Source organism: Sorex fumeus, unplaced genomic scaffold (genome assembly GCF_029834395.1).
Source record: "Sorex fumeus unplaced genomic scaffold, SorFum_2.1 ptg000005l, whole genome shotgun sequence".
NCBI classification, from domain to species: Eukaryota; Metazoa; Chordata; class Mammalia; order Eulipotyphla; family Soricidae; genus Sorex; species Sorex fumeus.
The window spans coordinates 10,257,815-10,280,335 of record NW_026606062.1 but is presented as its reverse complement, the minus strand read 5'-3'; the positions used below and the strand labels follow the sequence as shown (position 1 = coordinate 10,280,335).

The 22,521-nt window shown below is 65.1% G+C and overlaps 1 protein-coding gene across 5 annotated transcripts in view; it reads right to left on the bottom strand.

Moving 5' to 3' along the window:
- AGAP1 (ArfGAP with GTPase domain, ankyrin repeat and PH domain 1) overlaps positions 1 to 22,521 on the bottom strand; it is a 502,434-nt gene that overhangs the window by 269,994 nt on the left and 209,919 nt on the right. The gene's annotated exons all lie outside the window — the stretch shown is intronic.

Below are 22,521 nucleotides of genomic sequence, written 5' to 3'. Positions count from 1 at the left end.
ACCCCAACTCCGCCCGCAGCTGCCGCTGAGCTGACCACGAAAGCTTCGGAGCCACTCAGGCGGGGGCAGGAGTGACACCCGCCACGACAGCCACGCGCCCCTTCACCCCGGACACAATCACGCAGCACCACAAGGTGACCCAAGTGCAGGGCCAACCTGGACCCTCCGCCCGTGTCCCCACCCCATGCATGTGGGCCTGCATGAATGGGACCCAAACCACCCCTCCCAGGACAGGGCGACGGCCACAGGCCTAGTACCCTCAAGTCAGTCCCCAGGCACTTACGGACAAAGGGGTCCCCATAAAACACTCCCGGCCAGCACGACAAACACCCCGCCTGGATGTGCCCGGCTCAGGGCAGGAGCCCAGTGCTGCCCTCCAGGAGGACCCAAGCCCCCGGAAAGGACCCGTGGAGCACCCGGGGCTGGAGCCCAGACACGGCAGAGCACTCGCTCACACCCCGGGTGGGGGGAACCAGCATCCAGGAGCAGGCCCCTCCCTCCCTGCAGGGGCACCCCGGGCGGGAGGGGATGCGCTGCGGCCCCGCTGGAGAGACGGGGACAGGACACCCTGGCGGCCAGCTAGGCTGGGAGCAGGGCCCGGACGCAGCCCCGAACCCAGCTTGGGGGCTCTGACATCAGGGACGAAGACTTCTCAAGAACAGACCCACAGCCGGACCCACAACTGGACCCACAGCTAGACACACAGTCCGACCCACAGTCCGACCCGGAGCCAGACCCACAGCCAGACCCACAGTCTGACCCATAGTCTGACCCACAGCCGGACCCACAGCCGGCCCACAGCCGGCCCACAGCCCACTCCCTGCTGGCCCACAGCTCTGCCCTCCTGAGCGGGGACCTTCGGCCCTGCACACAGGACGCCCGTCTCACAGCGGCACAGGACAGCAGCAGCAGCGCGTGGCCCGGGGCACGGGTCTCAGTGGCAGCTCCCGGGCGGCCCGAGTCCCGTCACCCCCAAATCCTCTGCACGGCCTCCCCAGGGCCAGGAACAACAGCCGTGGGGCCCATCCAGGCCCTGGACACCCGATACTGAGCAGAGGAAACAGCATGATCTAGGGGGTCCCTGAGGGTCCCGAGCAGCCCCCAAACCAGCCCCACGGCTCAGCCACAACCCCCACACCCCGGGCAATGCCACGACCGCTGAAGCCCGTGCACCCAGTTGGCGTCCAGGACACACAGGGCCACCAGGAGCGCGTGAGAGCCCCCCTGAAGCCTGCGACCCCCAAAGAGGCAGAGCCCTGAGCCCATGTCCCCCAGAGAGTGACCAGCAGCCAGGGCGGCCACGCACACGCCGGGCTCCGCCTGGACCCGTAGCCCTGCCACAGCTGCTGGACACCGGCAGCACAGCTGCCTCCCAAACAGGACGGAGCCACCCCACCGCCCCGCGGCCCGGGACACTCGCGGCCCAAGGTCACCACCGCAAAGGCAGCTGTGAGGGATCGGGTGGCAGCGACACGAACGCCACCCTGGCCACCACAGCCTTCTCCCGCGTGACCCTGCCCGGGAACACAGGGGCACCCCCTTCTCCAGCATCGGACTCAGCGACACAGCCTCCGTGGCCACGCCCGCCCCCTCCTGGGGACAGCAGGAGGAAGGGGCCCAAGACAGGGCCCGCCTCACCCCCACATCTCGGCCACACACGGGTCTGCGTGGCCCCCACCGGGATCTCCAGCAGCCGCGGTGGACAGAAGCAGCGCTCATACTCTCCATGCCAGCCCCAATGGCCGGGACACGGGACCAGGACTCAGCGTGAGGGACGGGCACCCTAAGGCCCCGCGAGGACTGAGTCTGCTGACTGACGAGGGCCAGCGCCTGACACTGACACCACGGGCAGCAGCGCGCAGGAGGGCCACAGCGGGGCCACACTGTCTGCCCACGCCGCTCCCCACTCACACGGGCCCGGAGGGGGCGCTGCTGCTCCAGGATGGGCCCAGACCCACAGCCAAGACGAAACTCCACCTCTGGGATGGGCCACATGCCCCCAGGCAGCCCCCCAGGAGGCACGGTCAGACACACACGGAAACACACACACAAATCCACTGACACACACATACAGAAACACACACACAGATCTACTGATACACACATACAGAAACACACACACTGATACATACATACGGAAACACACACAGATCTACTGATACACACACGGAAACACACACACAAATCTACTGACACACACATACAGAAACACATACACACAGATCCACCACACACAGAAACACACACACAGATCTACTGATACACACATACAGAAACACACACACTGATACATACATACGGAAACACACACACAGATCCACTGATACACACACGGAAACACACAGATCCAATGATACACACAGAAGAAACACACACAGACCCACTGATACACACACATATGGAAACACATAGATCTACTGATTCGCACACAAGGAAACACACACACAGATCCACTGATACACAAAGAAACACACACAAATCTACTGATACACACAGACACACACATCTGGAAACACAAGATTCACTGATGCACACATATGGAAACACACACACAGACCTACGGATACACACAGACACACACGTGGAAATACACACACAGATCTACTGATACACACAGACACCCAAACACACACATATGGTAACACACACACAGAACTGATATATACACGCATACAGAAACACACACAGAACTACTAACACACATACTCAGACACACATACGGACACACACGCACACTCAGACACAGACACGCAGACACATCCTCTGCCCTCAGACACGCAGGACACGTTCCCCTTTGGGACATCACTGCCCGGTCGGGCCTGGACGGGGCTGATGGGAAGCGTAGACGGGTGGCAGGAAGAGCCCCTTGGAGGTGACAGGGGCTGGAACCAGAGCCGCTGCAGGGGACACCGGACAGCAGGAGGCCGAGGAGGGGCTTCGGGAGGCTCCCCGGAAGGGCCCCCCAGTCTCCCAAAGCCACAGTCCACAGGCAGCACCCCCAGGAGACCTGTGGAAGGGACAGCGCAGCACAGGGATGAGCCTGGAACTGCCCAAAGCATCCGGGGAGCAGCGTCCCTGCAGGAGAGTTCCAGGGGCGTCACCCCCTGCCCCCTGCCCCCTGCCAGGGCTGCCCTGGGCTGCCTGGACAGATGGGCCGGCCAGACAGACAGCAGGACACTCACCAGTCCTGGGACGTGGGGCGGGCATCTCAGCCCCGTCCATGGGGACCCTGGCCTGGAGGCCGTGGACGTCACTCGCTGGGGGCGGGGGGGGGGGGGGTGGCGGACGCGTCTCTGCTCACACACCCCAGCGTGTCCTCCCTGGGGACAGAGCCCGGACGGGCTCCCACACTGCGGGCCAGTGGCTGCCCTGTCCGGCCGCTTCCTGCCGCAGGCTGGGGCCAGAGGGCAGCGGGGGGTGCGGGGGTGGTAAAGGAAGTCCCGGGAGCCTGAGAACATTCTAGAAGCGTCTGCATGTTTGTCCCGAGGCTTGAGAGGTCAGACTGACACATTCGGTTTCCCGGGTCAGATTTTATTCTCGAAATCCACCCTCCGCCCTGCAGGTTCTGGAAGAGAGAAACCGAGGCCAGGGCGGCTGGTGGGCAGGCAACGCACAGACAGACAGACAGACAGACAGACGAAGAGAGACTCCATGTCACAGTTAACCGAGATGTGTGTGTGTGTGTGGGGGGGGGGGGTCTGAATTCCCAATAAAGACACAGAATTAGACCGGGGGCCAGAAACACCCGGAAATGGGGCCGGGAATGAGCCGGGCAGGGCTGAGGGCTGGTCTCAGGCACCCCAGGTCTGCGGGACCCCCCTCACCAGGCACCTCCCAGGTGCTCAGCGGTCCCCGACCTGGACCACGTGCAGCGCCCCTCGGCCCGGCCCAGTACGAACACAGCAGCCTTGGCTCCCGTGGGCACCCCCAGACCCATGCCAGGAGCCCGGGCAGCTCACGCCAGCGGCCACTCAGAGCCTGGGGAAGCCATGGGGGGGCATAGCCCAGCCACTGTGGCCAGGCCAGGGGAACGGCCAAAACAGGGCACACGCAGGGACAGTCCACTCAGCCCCACCAGGCTCTCGGGGCCCTCTGCCAGGGTCCATGCATACACACAAGGATGGTGCAGGCTCACAGGTTAGCGTGCACACTCACGGGGTCAGGGCACGCTCATGGGGTCAGCGCACGCTCATGGCGCAGTGCCCACCCATTCCCACCCCCGCAGGGAAGCCCTCCTGCCCCCTCACCCCGACCCGTGCAAACAGGCAGAGTTTCTCTCTAGTGAAAGTGAGCGGGAGGGCGGACAGGGTGGCAAAGGACAGGGGTCAGCCCCGAGGCTGACCAGGGACACGGACCACCTGGCCAGCAGGGGGTGGCCAAGAGGTGTCTGCCAGGCTACGGCAATGTCCCCCCCAATACCCTTCCGGGGGGGGGGGGGGGGCTGCACTGGCCCCGCAGCCAAGCCCCTCAGGGCCCACCATGGCTCTGTGGCATCACCGCATCGTCCCGGCGACCCCGCCCGCCCACACAGGGCTGCTGAGACACGTCAGCTCATCCTGAGCCTGCCGGACCCCTGGCCGGCTGTGTCCAGGCTGGGACCCTCGAGACGTCAGGGTCCCCTGGGGAGATATCAGAGTTCCAGCAGGGAGATGTCAGGGTCCCCCAGGGAGACGTCAGGGTCCCCGGGGAGATGTCAAGGTCCCAGTAGGAGACGTCAGGGTCCCCGGGGAGATGTCAAGGTCCCAGTAGGAGACGTCAGGGTCCCTGAGGAAATGACAGGGTCCCAGTAGGGAGGTGTCAGGGTTCCCCAGCAACTGCAGTGTCCTGATAGAGCAGACTTAACAAGGACACAGGGCACGAACAGGCGCCGAGTGCAGGACACAGACACAGCAAGAAAGCCCACGGCCACACCTGGACAGTTCCAAGCCCCGGGCAGTGTCCATCCCCGACCCTCCTCCCCATCCCCACAGCTCACACACGGCCACTCGCCTTCTCAGAGGGGAACGTGACCCGGATCGTGGCCAAGACTCTCTAGGGATCCCAGCCTGTGCCCCGCAGAGCATGCACGGAAGGCCCTGGCCAGTGTGCTTGGCCCTGCACGGTGCCCGCCGGCCTTGGGTCCCAGGCGGGGCCCAGCCCGGGGTCTCAGGCACTACCACGAACCTCCCCCACTCTGCAGGGGGTGCCCGGCCTCAGAGGAACGGGAAGGCGCTGAGCCTCTGCCCCAGAGCCCAGACGCACACGGGCCGGAGACGAGATGTAAACCGAGGCAGGGCGCTTGGACAAGTCCTGTGTCTGCCAGTGATGTGCTTCCTCGGACGCCTCAGGAGCCCGGCTGTGAAGCCGCTGCCCTCAGCCCAGGATCAGTACCCACAGCCGGAAGCACAGTGAGGGCAGAGGCAGCCCCACTCGGGGTCACTCAGGGGCACCAGCCCGGTCGGTGCCAGCCCCGAGTTCAGTCCCCAAAACCCCACTGCACCCCCTGCCCACTGCAGTGCCATGCGAGACCCTGCTGATATTCCATACTGCAGCGCTGTGGACCGTCCAGTCTGGTGGGCAGCATCATCGGGGGTGGCCTCGGACCCACGGGCACTGTCTGAAGGCCCCACCCAGACCCCCGAAATAAGACCACTTATCAGGAAATGAAGCCAGGGGCCGGAGAGAGAACAGCGGGGAGGGCGCCCGCCGTGTACACCATGGTTGATCCAAGTTCGATCTCTGCCACCCTGTAGGGTACCGGAGCCCCCAGGGAGTGTCCCTGAGCACAAACCCCGTGAGCACCACAGAGCATGGCGCAAACGCCCAAACCATCAGGGCAGCCTGGCACACGGGCGGGCGCTCCCTCTGGGCCCAGCCGAACCCAGAACCTGCAGGTGACCAGGACCAGGGGGGCGCCTGGGGGCACGTGGGCACCATCTGCAGATCCACCATCCCCGTAGCCCAGCAGCCGCCACCAGGCCCATCCCCCGAGCCCCGTCTGGGGACACCGCTGAGCTCCGGGGCCCATCGACTCCCACACGGGACGGCCGTGTGCCAGGGCGCCCCGGAACGGGGGCATCTGGGAGATTCTCGGACACCGCCGAAGCCTGTCGGCTGCCTGTCCTGCCTCGCTGACCACGGGGACAGCGGCCACACGCGCTGTCCCCAAGATAAAGGCTCAGTGTTCTGCGGCGGTCACGGGACGCCCCTGGCCAGCAGGACAAGCAGCGGTACCAGGCAGCAGGGTGGGGGCCGGGGTAGGGGGGGCGGGCTCTGTCCCCGGGCCTGGAGCTGTGGGGGGGTCCCGAGTCTCAGAGGTGCCGGCACAGAGGACAAGGACCGAGAGAGCAGGACAGCGCACCCCTGCGCTAGGCCATCATGACGGTGACAGGCACCCAGGAAGGCACACCCGCAGCTGGGGGTCCCCAAAGCCCTGCGTGAAGAGGGCGGCTCGGGGTCAGGCTCCCTGGACCCTCACTCCGTCCCTCTGCCCCTGGAGGGGGAGTTCCCTCTTCCTGCTGGCCCCAGACCAGGGGTCACCAAGGCCACAGCCCGTGGCCGGGAAGACGGGCCCTCAGTCCCCGGGACCAGCCTGCTCACCGCTGGCCCCCCCGTCTGGGAAACTGAGCTGACCCTCTAGGGTCAACATGACACACAATTTTTATTTTAGAAAGAGAAAGCAACAACAACACGGCGGGCGGGCCAGAGCCGTGCCCCCGGCCCCTCCCCCGCGTCCCCAGCCTCCAGCGGTGACAGACAGGCGGGCCAGGTCCCCCGTCCCCTGAAGGGATGAGCAGGAGCACCCACCGGGCGGGGCCCAGAGCAGGGCTGTGTGCAGTGTGGTCCTGGGGCTCCCATCCTTCCGTCTGTCCATCCATCCGTCTGTCCATCCGTCTGTCTGTCCATCCATCCGTCTGTCCATCCGTCTGTTTGTCCATCCATCCGTCTGTCCATCCATCCGTCTGTCCGTCCGTCCATCCGTCTATCTGTCCGTCTGTCTGTCCATCCGTCTGTCCAGGCTCAGGACGGCCTGCAGCAAACACCCCCGATCCACGTGGGCAGAAAGCATGCGTCCTGGGAAGCTGGCAGCTGTCACCTGGGGAACCCCACGTCGGTCACCCGACAGACGACGTCAGCGACGTTGACGAGGAGGGCAAAGCCTCCCTGTGGGAACGAGCAGGATGGCGGTGCCAGGCGTGTTGACAGGGTCCCAAGGAAGGCAGCGGCCAGCCTCGGCACGCGACAACCCACAGCCACCACCTGTCCCGGGGGGGGGGTTTGGGGGGTCCCAGCCCACACCCCTGCTCCGCACCACCCAGGGCCCCAGAGACGTGCTCCCCCGGCAGCCACCCCCGCTCCCGTCCCCGGGCGCCACAGGATGTGGACAGAGGTTTCCGGAACCAGGGGGCAAAGCCCACTGGCTCCTGGGGGGGTCCCGTGCAGCGGCCTGACCTTTCTTCTACTGGGGACTGGGGCTGGGGACACCCCGCGGTGCTCAGGGCTCGCTTCCGGTGGGGTCAGGGGTCAGACCGGAGCCGGCGGCAGGCCAGGCGGGCGCCCTCCCCGCCGGCCCTCCCCGCGGCCGACCACCCTGGCACACGGCCACCGCTTTTGTTTCGGGCCTTGGCTCTTTCCTCCCGCAGACACCGCGCATTCCTCTGACCCTGACCAACGGCGATGGGGTGTGTTTACTTTCCTGCTACTGTTGGGGGCGCGGGGGGCGGGGGGGAGGCAAGAGCCCGCAGTCCTGAGCACGCAAAACACACGCTGCCTTGGCCCACCCACCACACCTGGCTCAGGCAGGCCTGTGTGTGTGTGTGTGTGTGTGTGTGTGTGTGTGTGCACGTGTGTGTGTGCACGTGTGTCCGTGTGTGCCTAACATAAACCTTTTCTTTCTTTTTATAACAGGATTACAACGGGGATGTTCTGTACTCCCAAAGGCATGCTGGCTGCAAACATAAAATGGAATTTTGCAGCTGCCAAGTAAACGGGGATGAAGGACTGAGTCACGGCCGTGCCCGAGCCTGCCCAGGGGCCCTCGGTGGCCGCCCTCCCGCTGGGCTGCACGTGGAGGAGGGAACCTATGGGCCCCTATGGCCTCCGGGCTCGCTGGGCACAGCGTCGGGATACAGCTCCCATGCGTGCCGCCCGCCGTGCCGACGGGACAGCCCCGTGGCTTAAGACCACCTGGGGGGCCTGGAGTGATAGCACAGCGGGGAGGGTGTTTGCCTCGCATGGGGCCGACCCGGGTTCGATTCCCAGCATCCCATAGGGTTCCCCGAGCCCCGCCAGGAGTAATTCCTGAGTCAAAGCCAGGAGGAACCCCTGAGCACTGCCGGGTGTGACCCAAAAAGAAAGAAAAAAAAGAGCACCTGAGTATCTGGAGTGTGTGAGCTCGTGCGACAGAAGGCAGAGTCCCACCAACCAGGACAGGAGGGGGCGGAAACCCAAGAGCTGGCCACAGGACGAGGACACTGGGAAGGGGTGGGGTCCGTCTGCAGGATGGGGGTCACGGGACACGTCTGAATCCTTCCTGGCAGCGCAAGATCCCCATGGCCACAGAAACGCGGCACCCGGCAGGGTCCGCCACGTACGGCTGAGCGTGGATGGTGCCACCCCCTGTGAACCAGGACACCGACCCCGTCACGAGGGGGCCCCCAGGAAGGGTCCCACTACCTCGCCTGGCCAGTGCAGGGCAGGTTGGGACAGGCTGGTTCCCAGGGCCGACAACCCACACTGTCCACCCGAGGGGTGAGCACGCTGACTGTGGCAGGCCACGGCCCAAAGCCGTGGGGGAGAGGAGCTTCTGGAAGGTGGGGGCGGGAGCCCCCTCCCCTCACTCTGGCCCCAGGCCAGCAGGACGACGCACACGTGTGTGTGTCCCCACTGCTGGACACAGGGGCCCTTCCTCTCAGACCACCCCACAGCGAGGCCAGACAAAATGCTCCGCCTAGGGTCCGTGTAATCCCCCCACTCGTCATCGCACCTACCCGCCATCCACAAGGGCACTTGCCTTGCACACCGTCACCTGGGGCTTATTTCCCAACACCCACAGGGTCCTCAGCCCCCGCCAGGAGTGACCCCTGAGCACAGAGCCAGGAACAATGCCCAAGCATCACCAGGTGTGGTGAAAAAGACAAAAAAAAATTTTAAACCACTGCCCATGGGTGTCATCTTGCCAGCCATGGACACTGGGGTCTGCCTGGGGGTCACTGGGGTCCCCAAGGACCCAGAGGGACGCTGACCGGAAATGGAACAGAGAGAATCTCCACCATGCCGAGGGCCACGCAGGACCTCAGCTGGTTGGCAGAGGAGCCGGAAGTCCACGGTTCGGGCACCCCCAGCCTGTGCGGTGCTCAACCATTAGCTGAACACTCAGAGCCCAGTGGCCACTGGTGCCCATCCCCCCATCCACAGCCAGTCCTGCGGCCCCATCCCTGCGGACACCCAGGGTGACCTGCTGGCCTGCTCCTGCCCTCCTGCGGGTGCAACAGGACAGTGGGCCAGATGTCTGCCCTGCACACAGCAGCCCGAGTTTATCCCTAACTTCCCACGGGGTTCCCTGAGCCCACCAGGAGTGATCCCTGAGCACGGCCACATGTGGCCCCAAACAGACAACAACCACAAGAGGACACGTAGCCAGGAAGGATGCTCTCCTGAGACCCTCCCCGGCTGCCAGGGCCACACAGGTCAGAGTCGGGGCCACCGTCCCCACAGGTCAGTCGGGGCCACCATGCCCACAGTACCCAAAGCACCATACGCAGGAGAGTTTCGTGCTGGCGACTCAGCGTGGGGCGGGCTTGGGTCCAATCCCTGGCACCGCACGGCCGAGCACTGCAGGCCCGGGTGTGGCCCAAACGCCAAGAGCAACCCAAGGCACTGGAAGGGTTCCAGACGCTGGCTACTGCGGGCAGTGCTGCGGGAGCCGGGGGTGCAGCAGGGCAGGGACGCTTCCCACACGAGGCTCAGGCCCCAGAGCAGCGTGCACACACACAGGAGCACACAACATGCCCCCACACACACACGCACATGCAGGCGCAGACGCGGGCGGTTCTAACCTGACAGGCCCAGTGACCGTGCCCCCCAGCTCCAGACTGGGGCCCAGCTGGACACCCCCAGCCCGGACACTGACAGGAAGGGCAGCTCATAGCCGGCCGGGTGGCCCCTCGGGGTGCAGGGCTTCGGGGAACCCGGCTGCGACCGGGCACGGCTGCCCAGTGGGGAGCTTCCATGGGCGACTGAGGTCCCACTCAGGTCCAGGATGGGCGAAGTCAGTCCCCAGGACAGGCCTTGGGGAGTGGCCGAGGGAGGGGCGGGGCTGAGTGGGTGGGGCTGAGTGAGGGGCGGGGCGGAGCGAGGGCAGGGCTGAGTGGGTGGGGCTTAGTGAGGGGCGGGGCTGAGCGTGGGGCGGGGCTGAGCGAGGGCAGGGCTAAGTGGGCGGGGTTGAGTGGGCGGGGCGGAGTGAGGGGCGGAGCGAGGAGCAGGGCTAAGTGGGCGTGGCTGAGCGAGGGCAGGGCTAAGTGGGCGGGGTTGAGTGGGCGGGGCGGAGTGAGGGGCGGAGCGAGGAGCAGGGCTAAGTGGGCGGGGCTGAGTGCGGGTGGGGCTGAGCGAGGGCAGGGCTAAGTGGGCGGAGCTGAGGGAGGGGCGGGGCTGAGCGAGGGCAGGGCTAAGTGGGCGGGGCTGGGTGTGGGGCGGGGCCTAGTGGGCGGGGCTGAGCGCAGGGCGGGGCTGAGGCTGCCACCTGGCTGAGACACACAGCAGAGCTCGGGGGTACAGGGGCCTGTTGTGTGCTCCTGTGTGTGTGCACGCTGCTCTGGGGCCTGAGCCTCGTGTGGGAAGCGTCCCTGCCCTGCTGCACCCCCGCCTCCTGCAGCACTGCCCGCAGTGACCTGCACCCGCCTCCTGCAGCACTGCCCGCAGTGACCTGCACCCGCCCAGTCGTGCAGCGGGAAAGTGAAACCCAGTACTGAAGCTGCAGGGGGGGCGATCAGGACGCGGGAACGTGTGCGTCTCAACACCCACTGGGGGCCCGGTGGTGCAGAATGAGGCCCCCACACCCGACAGAGGGCTCCAGGGAAGTTGTGGGTGGTGGAGGCTTCTGCGATGCCAGGAGACAGGGGTAGGACCCTATCCTCCCACCTACAGCGCAAGGGACACCGGCTGGGAAGGTGAGAGGCCGCCGAGTCTGGACAGGGTGGACGGGGACAGTAGGCAAGGAAGGGGGCACAATGGGCCGGGAGGGCGCTGGACAGGGACTCGGAGCAGGACCAGCGGCAGCAACCAAGCCGAAAGGGGCAGTGCCACTGGAGGCCGCCACACGTGGGGTGGACACGTAGACCCAGCGAGATTCCCGAGGGGCGCCCCATCAGCCGGCCCCTCCCTCCCTGAGTCCCTCCTTACAGCGGCCCCATTCTCCCCATCATGCTATGGCAGCTGCTGTCCATCCGTGATGGGATGAGCCCCCACACCACCCGGGGTGACGGGCAAGGACCCTCCTTCCTGCAGACCCACCTTCAGGACTCAAGGCTGGGGGCGTGCAGCATAAGACCCTCTCCAGCCCCCCAGAGCGAGAACCACTCCACCGCATCTCCTCTGGGCACCAGTGCTGCCAGTCAGCGTCCCTGTCACCACATGGCCGGGCCAGCGAGCAGGGGTGCATGTGGCCCCCTCCCAGGCCTGATCCCAGCCACTCCCCGTCGGCCTGTCCCAACACCCCGGCCAGCCACGCGGGCAGGGGCAGAGGCAGGTGGACTGGCAAAGGCCACTGACCTGGACAGGGGTTCGTGCAGCACCTCTGGGGGAGCAACGGGAGCTGAGGGCGGGGGTGGGGGTGTCAAGCCCCCCTGAAATGTGCACAGGAAGCTGCAGGCACCCAGCCCTGCCACTCACAGGCCCAGAGCGTCCACTGTGCCCCCACAAGCACCCCGGATGGGCTCAAACTCCCAGACAAAAGGTCAGTTTTCACCTCACTCCAAGCTGGTCCTCGGCACAAGCACGGCTGGACACCCGCCAACACGCAGGACAGAGCAGAATCCGGGGAGCAGCGGGGCGGCACCTCCCAGCACCCCCAGAGACAGGTGGACATGGGCAGGGATGAGCCAGTCACGATCACGGGCTCGGCAGGAAACACCCCACCCCAGGGCAAACAGGAGCGGGGCGCGCCCACCTGCACCCGCCCAGTCGTGCAGCGGGAAAGTGAAACCCAGGACTTGGCACGGGGCCCGCCCGCGGGTCGAGGGCCCTGGCTGTGCTGACCTGCGCTGACCAGCGACTACCGGCTCCCGCCACGTGGACTCGCTGCTGAAGAAAGAAAAGCCCCGTTGTCCGAAGCCAGAACCCCCAAGAACATCGCCAGGTCAAGTCACACCTCAATACCCCTGTGCGGCACCCCAGGGCCCCTGTACATGGGAAAGGTGCGCTAACCACTGGGCCGCATCCCTGGCCCCTTCTGAGTTTCTCTTTCTTAATGTTGCTTTCACCCCAGGTTTTCGGCTCCGGGGTCTGAATTTGGGATGTCACCGTGGAAAACGCACCTAGCAGAGCTGCGGGCAGAGCATGGCCCATCAGTCTTGGAACTCGGGACCAGAGTGGGCTTTGTGGTAGCAGCAACGTGGAAGTGGCAAGCCCAGGGCTTGGCCGCCCTCAGACACTCAGGCTCGTCCACGGGGAGACTCGGAGTTGGGGCTCTGCTGCAGACCAGGGTCTGGGGAGGGACCAGGACAGGGGCAGGGACAGCGAGTCCAGCCGGGATGGCCACAGGCCCGCAGAAGTGACAACACCAATGGCTGACTGGACTCAGAAGACGGAGGGCTGTGGGGTCCCATGCGAGGGACGACAAAGTCCCAGAGACCGGGGCACTGAGGAGAGTCCAGCGCTGACCACGGGGTCCCCACGCAAACAGAGGCCTTCCTCCCTCACAGAATCTCCTTCAGTCACAGTGTGAAACGCTGACATTCTCGGGCAACCCACCCCCGGCCCTCCTCCACCAGACCAGGTCAGGCTGCAGGTGGGGTTCGAGACTAGAGAGCAATGGACGGGGCGATGGCAGTCACTCTGGAGTCAGGAGGAGGCCGCAGAGATCACAGACTCTGACCCGAGAGTGCACGGGTGAGACGTGGCTGGCCGCTCAGGGATCCCCGGGCTCAGGTCACCCCCCAGTCACCTGGGCTATGGTCCTGTGACGCCAGTCGGCTCCAAGGAGCAGCCCGGAGGCGGGAGAGAGGGACAGAGTCAGAGCTGGCACAGGCTCCATCCCTGGCCCTGCCTGGAGGCAGCACTGAGCATAGACTCGGAAGGAAGGCCCAAGCACCGCCAGGCTGTGTTCAGGAGGACTCGAAAAGAGACACGGGCACATGGATGGGCCGCATGCAAGAACAGACGTGGACACAGGTGGATTCAAGAACACACAAAGAGACACAGGTGGGACCCTAGACACGGAGACACGGGCTGGACTCTGGAACCGACACAGAGACAAGAGCCAGACTCGGGCAGAAGCACAGCACGGCCCTCTCGTCCCGACCGGGGCCCGAGGAGTTACGGGGACACGGCGTCCAGCCCAGCAGGTGGCCACAGCACCCCACACCCGGCAACCCTGCAGCAGGGGGACGTGGGGCTTCCTCGCCCGGCTCGGGGTCAGAGCTCGAGGCCGTGCGGCTGCGCAGACAGACCCGCAGCGCCCACAGCCACCAAGGACCCCCCAAGAGCTCCAGACGAAGACCTGAGAGCCGAGTCCTCACCGCTGTGTGTGTGCACGTGTATGTGTGTATACACGCACGAGTATGCTCGTATGTGTTGCATGCCTGTGTGATCACTGTGTTGTGTGCACTGCGTGTACACTGCGCGTGCATGTGTCTCATATATACTGGGTGCATACATGTCTGTGTGCACACGTGTGGCACGCACGCATGTGCGCATATGTAAGACAGGTGCACCGTGTGCTGCATAGGTGTGTGCATATGACCTAGTGAGCCTGTGTGTTGTGCATGTGCATGCATGTGAGAGAACACTGTGTCCATATGTGCACACGGATGTGAATGCATTGTGATACGAATGTGCACGTGTGCGTATGTGCGCTGCATGCCTATGTGTGAGCATGCATGTATGGACGTGCGTGTGTTCGTGCAGGTGTGTGTATACGTATGCATGTGAGTGCACTGTGTGCTGTGCACTGTGTGCGGTGAAGATGTGTACATGTACTGCACACACGTGTGAGCATGCGCATATATATATATATTTGTGCATGTGTGTGTTTACGTGTGTATGCATACGGCATATGTTTATGTGTGCGTATACACATATATGCGTGTGCACACGTGTGTGTGTGTGTGCGTGCGCAGGCACACGCGGGCAGCTCCGATCCCATCTTGCTGCTACGTCAGCTCAGTGGAGACGAGCAATAACCATCGAGAACAAAGCGGAGCGAGCAGGCGGGCGGCGGTGACAGGTGAAGGGCCCCGGAAACCGACACCGCGGGGAACAGGCGTGGGGGGGGTGACAGGATCACGTTCTCCCTCCCCAGCAGAAGACGGTCAGAAAGGCGAGCGCAGGCGAGAAGCCGGGGTGAAGCGACCGGTCTCAGTAAAACACAGAAACCCACCGCGGGGCGAGGGGCAGGCGCTCGGGGTCCCCCCCTGCCCAGGAGGGGACAGTCGGCTCCCCGGGAGAAGCCCAGGAGCCAGACGCACAGGAAGGAGGCTGATGTCTGCCTGGAGGAGGCGGCACCTACCCAGCCCCAGCTCGACCACGCAGCCCGTGGAACAAACTGGGGTCTTGGGGACTGGCACCCACAGGGTGGGCCAGGAGGACATGCCCAGTACCCAGTGTCCAGGGGGCCCCTCCACGGCCTGATTCCCCCCAGGAGCCCAGGGGCTTTCTCCCACGCCCTGCGCTGACAGCCAGGGGTCTCCCGGGAGAGAGTCGGCGCCCCACACACATGCCCACACCCCAGAGTCCAAAGCAGCCCTGTGCCACGGGGGTGGCCAGGTAAGATCCTGCGGGCGGGGCCACAGAGGGGGCAGCAGGCAGGCGGCCAAGTGGGGTCAGTGCCCGGCACCACGCTGGGTCCCCTGAATCCCCCCAGGAGTGAGCCCTGAGCACAGAGCCAGGAATGGGCCCTGAGCACAGAGCCGGGAGTGAGCCCTGAGCACAGAGCCGGGAGTGAGCCCTGAGCACAGAGCTGGGAGTCATCACTGAGCACAGAACCAGAGTCAGCCCTTAGCGCTGCCGGGTATGGCCCCCAAGACAAACACCTAACACAACAGATGCTCGCATGGGTTCTGGCGGTTTCCAGCACTAGAGAGCAGGAACACACGGCCCCCGCCCCCGTCCTCTCATCAGCCCAGGAGTTAGGGCAGGTCAGGCCCACGCAGGCAGGTCCTTGTCCCCCCCCACCCCCCGCACGCACGCGCCCGCACCTGGCCCCCGTCCCAGCTCACAGAGCTTCCGGGACTGGCCCCGGTTTCCAGCGGCCCCTGGGACGAGGGACAGAACAAAGGACAGAGCCCCTGGAGAATGGGCAGCGCCGGCCACCAGAGGCCCGGTCCCCTTTTGTACCTCAGGCCATCACGTCACAAACAACAGAAGCAAAACAGTTCAAGGATGTGCCCGGGAACAGGCGGGAGCACCTCGGGGTGGGGCGGCCCCAGGGACAGGCTCTAGGGACCCGCGGCTGCAGACGGGGCCACCGGACGCATTGACCAAACGAAACGGAGAAGGTGGAATTCAAGGAGGAGCACGAGGGGGCCGGGCCCTGACGGGTGGGTAGCACATCCTCACGGAGACCCCGGGTGTGGGCGCGGGTCCCGGCTGGCGGGGCCAAGGGCCACTGCACGGAGATGACCATCCCGCCCGGGACGGGCCCCTCCTGTGTCCTGGTCAGTCTGTGACGGTCGTCCCGGGGGGGGTGTCACATATGCCCCCACCCCCCCCGCCCCATGGCACGGGGCCCAGAGAAGTGCCCAGCACCAGGGCCCAGCCCCCGCCCCGCCCACCCCAAAGGCCACTTCCCAGAAGGTGGAAACGCAGGGGCCGCGCTGGGTGGTGGCGGCCCAGGGGGAGAGAAACAATGTCCTGTTTGTCCGGGTGTCCCCCGCCCCCCCAGAGCCAGTGATGCGATATCAGGGGTGATGTGAGCCGGCACCGCCCCCCTCCCCGCTCAGAGGAAAACAACAGCCCAGCCCCTCGGGGCCCACCCACCTCCAGGCGGGAGAGGCCAGCTGACCACAGACCTGCTGGGCACCGGTCTGTCCGGATCAATTCCTCCTCATCCCCAGACTCCCCTGCCCACACCCTCCCTCTGCTCCCCCTGCCCACACCCTCCCTCCGGAGGTAATGAGCATCTCAGCAGGAGCAGCTAGCCAAAAAGTCTCACACGTCCTTCTCCCAACATCCTAGCACGCTTACATGTAAGATCAGAGAGATGCAACCTTCGGGGGAAGCCCCTTCCAGCAGCCCTGGGGCCCGTCACCAGAGGAGAGTCACGGGCATCTGGGGACAGACACCTCCAAGGGCCGGAGATTATTAATGGGGCGACTTGTGCTACTCTCGGTCAACAGTGACATTCCCAGGGCGCCACCGGCCCTGGCGACCACGGCGGCCGGCGGGTATGTGAAGCTCTTCTTGGAGACCCACGAAGTGTTTCCCAGCCTCAAAAAAGGAGAGAGAGAAAGACGGGGGAAGGGCAGAAAGAGAGGGGGGTGGGGACGCCCAAAACAGCTGAGCCGACGGCCGGGGCCGGCCCGAGGAGACAGCCGCCGCCTGTGGGAACGCCGACCAGAAAGTGTCCGTCACGGGCCGGGGGAGCCCCTGCAGGGCGCAGCTATGGGACCAACTGAGACCACAGCGGCCACCCATCCGGACCGGGGTGCGAGAAAGGACTGCTGGGTGCTGCCCCCCGCCCCCCGCCGGGTCCTGTCCTCCCGCCTGCATTCACCCGCTTGCAGGGAAGCAGCTCCCAGCCCACATGCAGACACTGAGCGGGCTCCCACAGCTGCCCTCGCCTGCAAGGAAGAGCCTCTGCTCGCCACCCTCCCGGGATGCCCCTTCGGGGTGTGAAGCCGGCTCTAAGTGGGGAAGGGGCCGCCGAGAAACGGGGAGGTCGGACCCCCAAATCCCAAACCCAGCCTCGGGTCGTCGGGGCATGTGGGGCAGTGCCCCTCCCCGCGCACACACACACACACACACACACACACACACACAGCCTCCCCGGGGAGCACGGAGTTTGGCTGCCTGCCCCCGGCGGGCTGGTCCGGAAGGCAGGGCCCAACACCCGGCGGCACTCACAAAGCCCGCGGCCCTGCACGAAATAACAGATGCTGTTGCCGAGATTAGGCCCAACATCTGCAGAGCGCATCGCACGGCACAGGGGGGGAAAGGTACTTAGGGAGGGGAACGAATCACGGAGCTAAGCTCCAGATCAGGACCCGCAACCCTGGGTTTTAAAAATAACCAAAGCCTGAGCAGCCGCTTCGCCAAACTCAACCGCGTCAAGGCAGAACCCCAAAGGCTGGACACACACACACACACACACACACACACACACACACACGTTGGACTGAATGCCGGGGAAACTGTACCAGTAGTTAGAACAAGCCGGAGTCACAGACACACACACACACACACACGTTGGCCTGAATGCCGGGGAAACTGTACCAGTAGTTAGAACAAGCCGGAGTCACAGACACACACACACACACACACACACACACACACACGTTGGACTGAATGCCGGGGAAACTGTACCAGTAGTTAGAACAAGCCGGAGTCACAGACACACACACACACACACACACACACACACACGTTGGACTGAATGCCGGGGAAACTGTACCAGTAGTTAGAACAAGCCGGAGTCACAGACACACACACACACACACACACACACACACGTTGGACTGAATGCCGGGGAAACTGTACCAGTAGTTAGAACAAGCCGGAGTCACAGACACACACACACACACACACACACACACACACACACAGATTGGCCTGAATGGAGGAAAACCATACCAGTAGTTAGAACAAGTTGGACACACACACACACACACACACACATTGGCCTGAATGCCGGGGAAACTGTACCAGTAGTTACAACAAGCCAGAGTGACACACACACACACACACACACACACACACACATACAGATTAACCTGAATGCAGGAAAACCGTACCAGTAGTTAGAACAAGTCAGTAGTTAGAACAAGTCGGGGACACACACACACACACACACACGCACGCACGCACGCACGCACGCACGTTGGTCTGAGTGCCGGGAAACCGTACCAGTAGTCAGAACAAGGCGGACTGAGACCCAGGCTGGGCAAACACCTGCGGGCCCAGCGGCCGGGGTGGGGGGAAATGAGGGATTTTGGTCTGAAGGAAACCCAGAGCCCGTTTGGGCCCGGGGAGCGATGGGGACGCGCGTTTGTTCTGAAGGCTCCTGCAGCTGCTCCAGCGGCTGCTTCTGCCTTCTGAGTCACCTCCTCGGGCTCCTGGCAGCCCTTTCAAGCCGCTAATAACACAGAGTTCACCCTTTGACAGAACCGTCTGGCGCCCGGGGAGCTGCACCCCACGGCATCTGCCCGGCTCGGCTCGCCCGACGGGCACGGGGAGAAGCCCCCGGGAGCAGGCTGGCCCCGGCCCCTCGGGGAGGGACAGGCCCATGGGGCAGGCCCTGGGCTCAGCTGTCCCCTCCAGGCGGCTGATGGTGGGGACGGCAGGAGCCCAACGGGGCATCCCCGAACAGCTCAGCCCCCAGCCCGCGACGCCAGAGCCCAGCCTCAGGCCCGCTGCAGACCTCGGGCGGGAGTCGGGGTGAAGGGGACCGGCCTACTGCCCAGGCCCTGCCGGCGGCCACGCTCGGCTTCTGCCCTCCCGGTGACACAGCAGCGCGGGCCGGCGTCCACTCCCACCCCAAACTTTGCCTCCCCGACCACCCCCGGTAACACACCCAAACCTGAAGCCCCCCGTTCCCTGCCTCCGGGACCCAGATCACAAGGTCTTCCCCCCTGCGTGGGGATGAGAGTCCCGATCCCCAGGAAACAGGCATCTTGGTGAGACCCAGGCCCTCCCAGAGACCCTGGGGTGCCCGGGCTGGTTCCTTGCTCTCCAGAAGCCCAGGGTCCGCAGACTGGGGGCCGGTGGCAGGCCAGGCCGGGACAGGGGCAGGCCCACCTCGAAGGACAGCATGGGACCCAGAGGGACGCTTCACAGACAGGACAGAAGTGGGCGCAGAGGGGTCCGAGAGTGACGGAGGGGTGTCAGGACGGGCTGCGCTGGGCCTGCAGGGGACAGGCGAGCCCGAGACGGCAGCATCACAGACCACAGGCGCGGACCCCACGCTGCAGCCAGCCCCTAACCAGCTCCCTGCCTGTCCCTGCAGGGGTGGGGGCGGCGGGAGGGGCCCTCGCCAGCTATTTCAGACCCACATGGCAGTCCGGCGCGAGGGTCCAAGGGTTCAGGCTGGCGCCGGGTGCACCTGGGTGTGCGTCAGGGGACCAGGAGGTGCTGACCGTCCGCACGAAAGGAGACCGGCCGGTTAACAGAGCACCACGCTGGCCATGGGGCGTTCCTCTGCCCCTCACCCCTACCCTCTCCCCCTCTCCTCTGCCCCCTCGCCCCTCCCCTTTCACCCCTCCCCTTGCCTCCTCCTCTCCCCCTCTCCTAGGGGGGAGGCAGGGGGGGATGGAGCCGCGTGTGTCACCCCGTGCTGGGGAGCAGCGGTGCCCCCCCTCCCTGGGCAAGTGCGTGGCAGGGCCGGGGCTCAGTGCCCTGCCAACCCTGACGCTACCACCAGGCAACTCACAGGGACCTCCCGAGGGTCCCTGAGCAGAGGCCCCTTCCCGGGAGGGCTCAGGCAGGCCTGTGATGGGGGGACTGAGTCCCCCTGGGCTGTCCCTGGGGCTGGGACAGAAGCCACAGGGACCCCAGAGGGCGGGCTGAGAGCTGGCGCACGCCCAATTACCCGCTTCTGGGAAGGAAGCTGAGCGGCCGCGTGTGGCTGGCACGGCAGGGACAGTTGACTCCTCCATCTCAGCCCCACCCCCACCCCCAGCAGCTTCGGAAATGAGACTCGGACCCGCCGTTCAGGCTGCCGAGCGTGGCCCGGGCATCCCCAGGCCAGGAGACGCCCACACGCTCAGGCAACCCCTTCCCCTCTGGACCCCAACAGTAGGGTCAGGACCCCTGAGCATCATCAGAGGCGACACTCCCCCGCAAGCCCCAAGCCGCGGGGGTCCAAGGGGCAGGACAAGACTGGAGAGGTGCTGGCCCTGGATGCAGCCAACCCCGGTCCAACCCGCGGCACAGAACTGGAGTGACCCCGGAGCACAGCCAGGTGTGGCCCAAACCCAGACCCGCACAAAACCATTACACTTTTTTAATTTAAAAATTTTAAAACTCCAGGGGCTGGAGCGATAGCACAGGGGGGAGGGCGTTTGCCTTGCACGCGGCCGACCCGGGTTCGATTCCCAGCATCCCATAGGGTCCCCTGAGCACCGCCAGGAGTAACTCCTGAGTGCAGAGCCAGGAGGAACCCCTGAGCTTCGCCGGGTGTGACCCAAAAAAGCAAAAAAAAAAAAAATTAAAAACTCCAGATATTTAGGTCACAAGCCTTAAGTTCCCGACACGTGAATTAGAGAAGGAAGAAACGTCAATTCCCAGAGCCAAGCAACGCTTTCAACGCCCACTGCGCACGGCCCCAAGGCCAGGCCCCCGCGGCACCCTCACTCGGGGAGCTCCGAGTACCAGCCGCGCACATGGGCTCCTTCCTGCACAGGGTCGCCCGCCTGGACTTTCACCTGTGTCGCGGTCACGGAGGCGGGGCAAGCCTTCGAGGGGCATCTGCAGAGCAGAGACTCCTCGGCGGAAGTTGGAGAAGGCACAGGCCCACCCTGCAGACGCCGGTGCCACCGGACGCCTCTGGTGAGTGGCAGGTGGGGAGGGGGGAACATGGGACCTTCAGAGGGGCTGCAAGGACATGCCAGCGCCATGCTGAGTCCCGGCATCTCCACTTTGGGATTCAGAGAGACCGACGCCGGCCACGAATCCGGCCAGTCCTGCGCTCAGGCCGGCCAAGGCTGGCTGCCGGGGCAGCCCCCTGAGTCCACGTACCCCCAAAGGCCACGGCGCAGCCCCCGGCCTGCAGTCAGGCCCTCGGACCTGGCCACTGCAAAGCCAGACTCTACGTGACGGCGCCTCCGTGGAGCCCACGGCCTCCTGCAACCTGCAACAAGCAGAGCCACGGGCAGCCACGAGGCGGGCAGAGGCCGGCGGGCGCATGGGGCTGGGTGCGACTCAGAGCCTCCTTTCCAGGGACGCGACGTGGAACCTCGGTGGCACAGGCGGCGTCACGCTCCCTCCCAGCCTCATCCTGCACACGCGGCCCAGCCAGACGACAGATGCCAGAGTCTCGCCGCGCACGCCAGGCCCGGGAGAGGCGACGCCGTGGGCGAGACTGCAGGAACAGGAGTCCCCGTCGGACGGGGTCAGGAGCCACGCTCACCTGGCAGACGCACCTGCCCTGAGCACAGGGACGAGAGCAACGAACGTCGGGCCCCCGGCAAGAGTCACCGACCGACTCAGAGACTTCATGAGAACCACACGGATGCGGACCCCCGGGAAGGACCCCTGGGCTCCCTCAGAAAGGCAGGCACGGGGCTCTCCACCGGAGCACGGGTCCGAGCTGAGAGACAGAGAGAGACCGGGAAAGAGACACAGAGAGGCAGAGATAAAGACAGAGAGACAGAGAGACACAGAGAGAGAAAGAGAGGCAGACAAGAGACAGGGACAGAGAGACAGTGAGGCAGAGAGAGAGAGAGACAGCAAGACAGAGACAGAGAGAGCGCAGACCACGAAAGCCCAGCTTCTTGCTGGGAAGCCCCACCGCCTGGCTGGCCCGTGTGCACTGCACCTGGGCTGAGGCTGCGGAGTGACAAAGGAGACAGCGAGCCCAGCTGCAGAGCGGGGGGCGCGCAGAGACCCCCGGGCCCGAATCCAGGTGCTTCCAGGTGCAGCCTGGCTGTGCAGACGCTTTCAAAGTGTTTCATCAGACTTCGGCGGGCACTGCCAGGCCCAGGGAGGAGACGGAGGGCCGGGACGCGGCACACCTTCCCTGCCACGAGCCAGCTCAGGACGGGAGGGGGAGGGGGGTCGCGGCAGCAACGGCCCCCTCCCCGCAAGGACCCCTCCACGCACGGCCCCGGGGAGTGCCTGGACTCTGCCACTGGAGAGAGCTGGAAACGTCCCCAAGGCTGACAGTGGCACCAGGTAGGAGCCAGGCCTGGGGCGAAGCCAGGTGTGGGCCTTCCCGGGAAAACCAGTCGATGGGATGGCCGGAGGGGCCCTGGTCACCGCCAGACGGCAGCGGGCAGCCCCACCTGCTCTGCCCACCCGGACAGCTGGGCAGGGCTCAGGCTGCCTCCTGCTGAAGCCGGCCCGACCCGGCTAGGCCCCTCTCCTGAGCGGAGGCTGGGGCAGGGCTGGGCTGGGCTGGTGGCACCGGGCCAGGTGGACACTCCCTCCCAGCGCCCTGTCACAGGCCCTTGC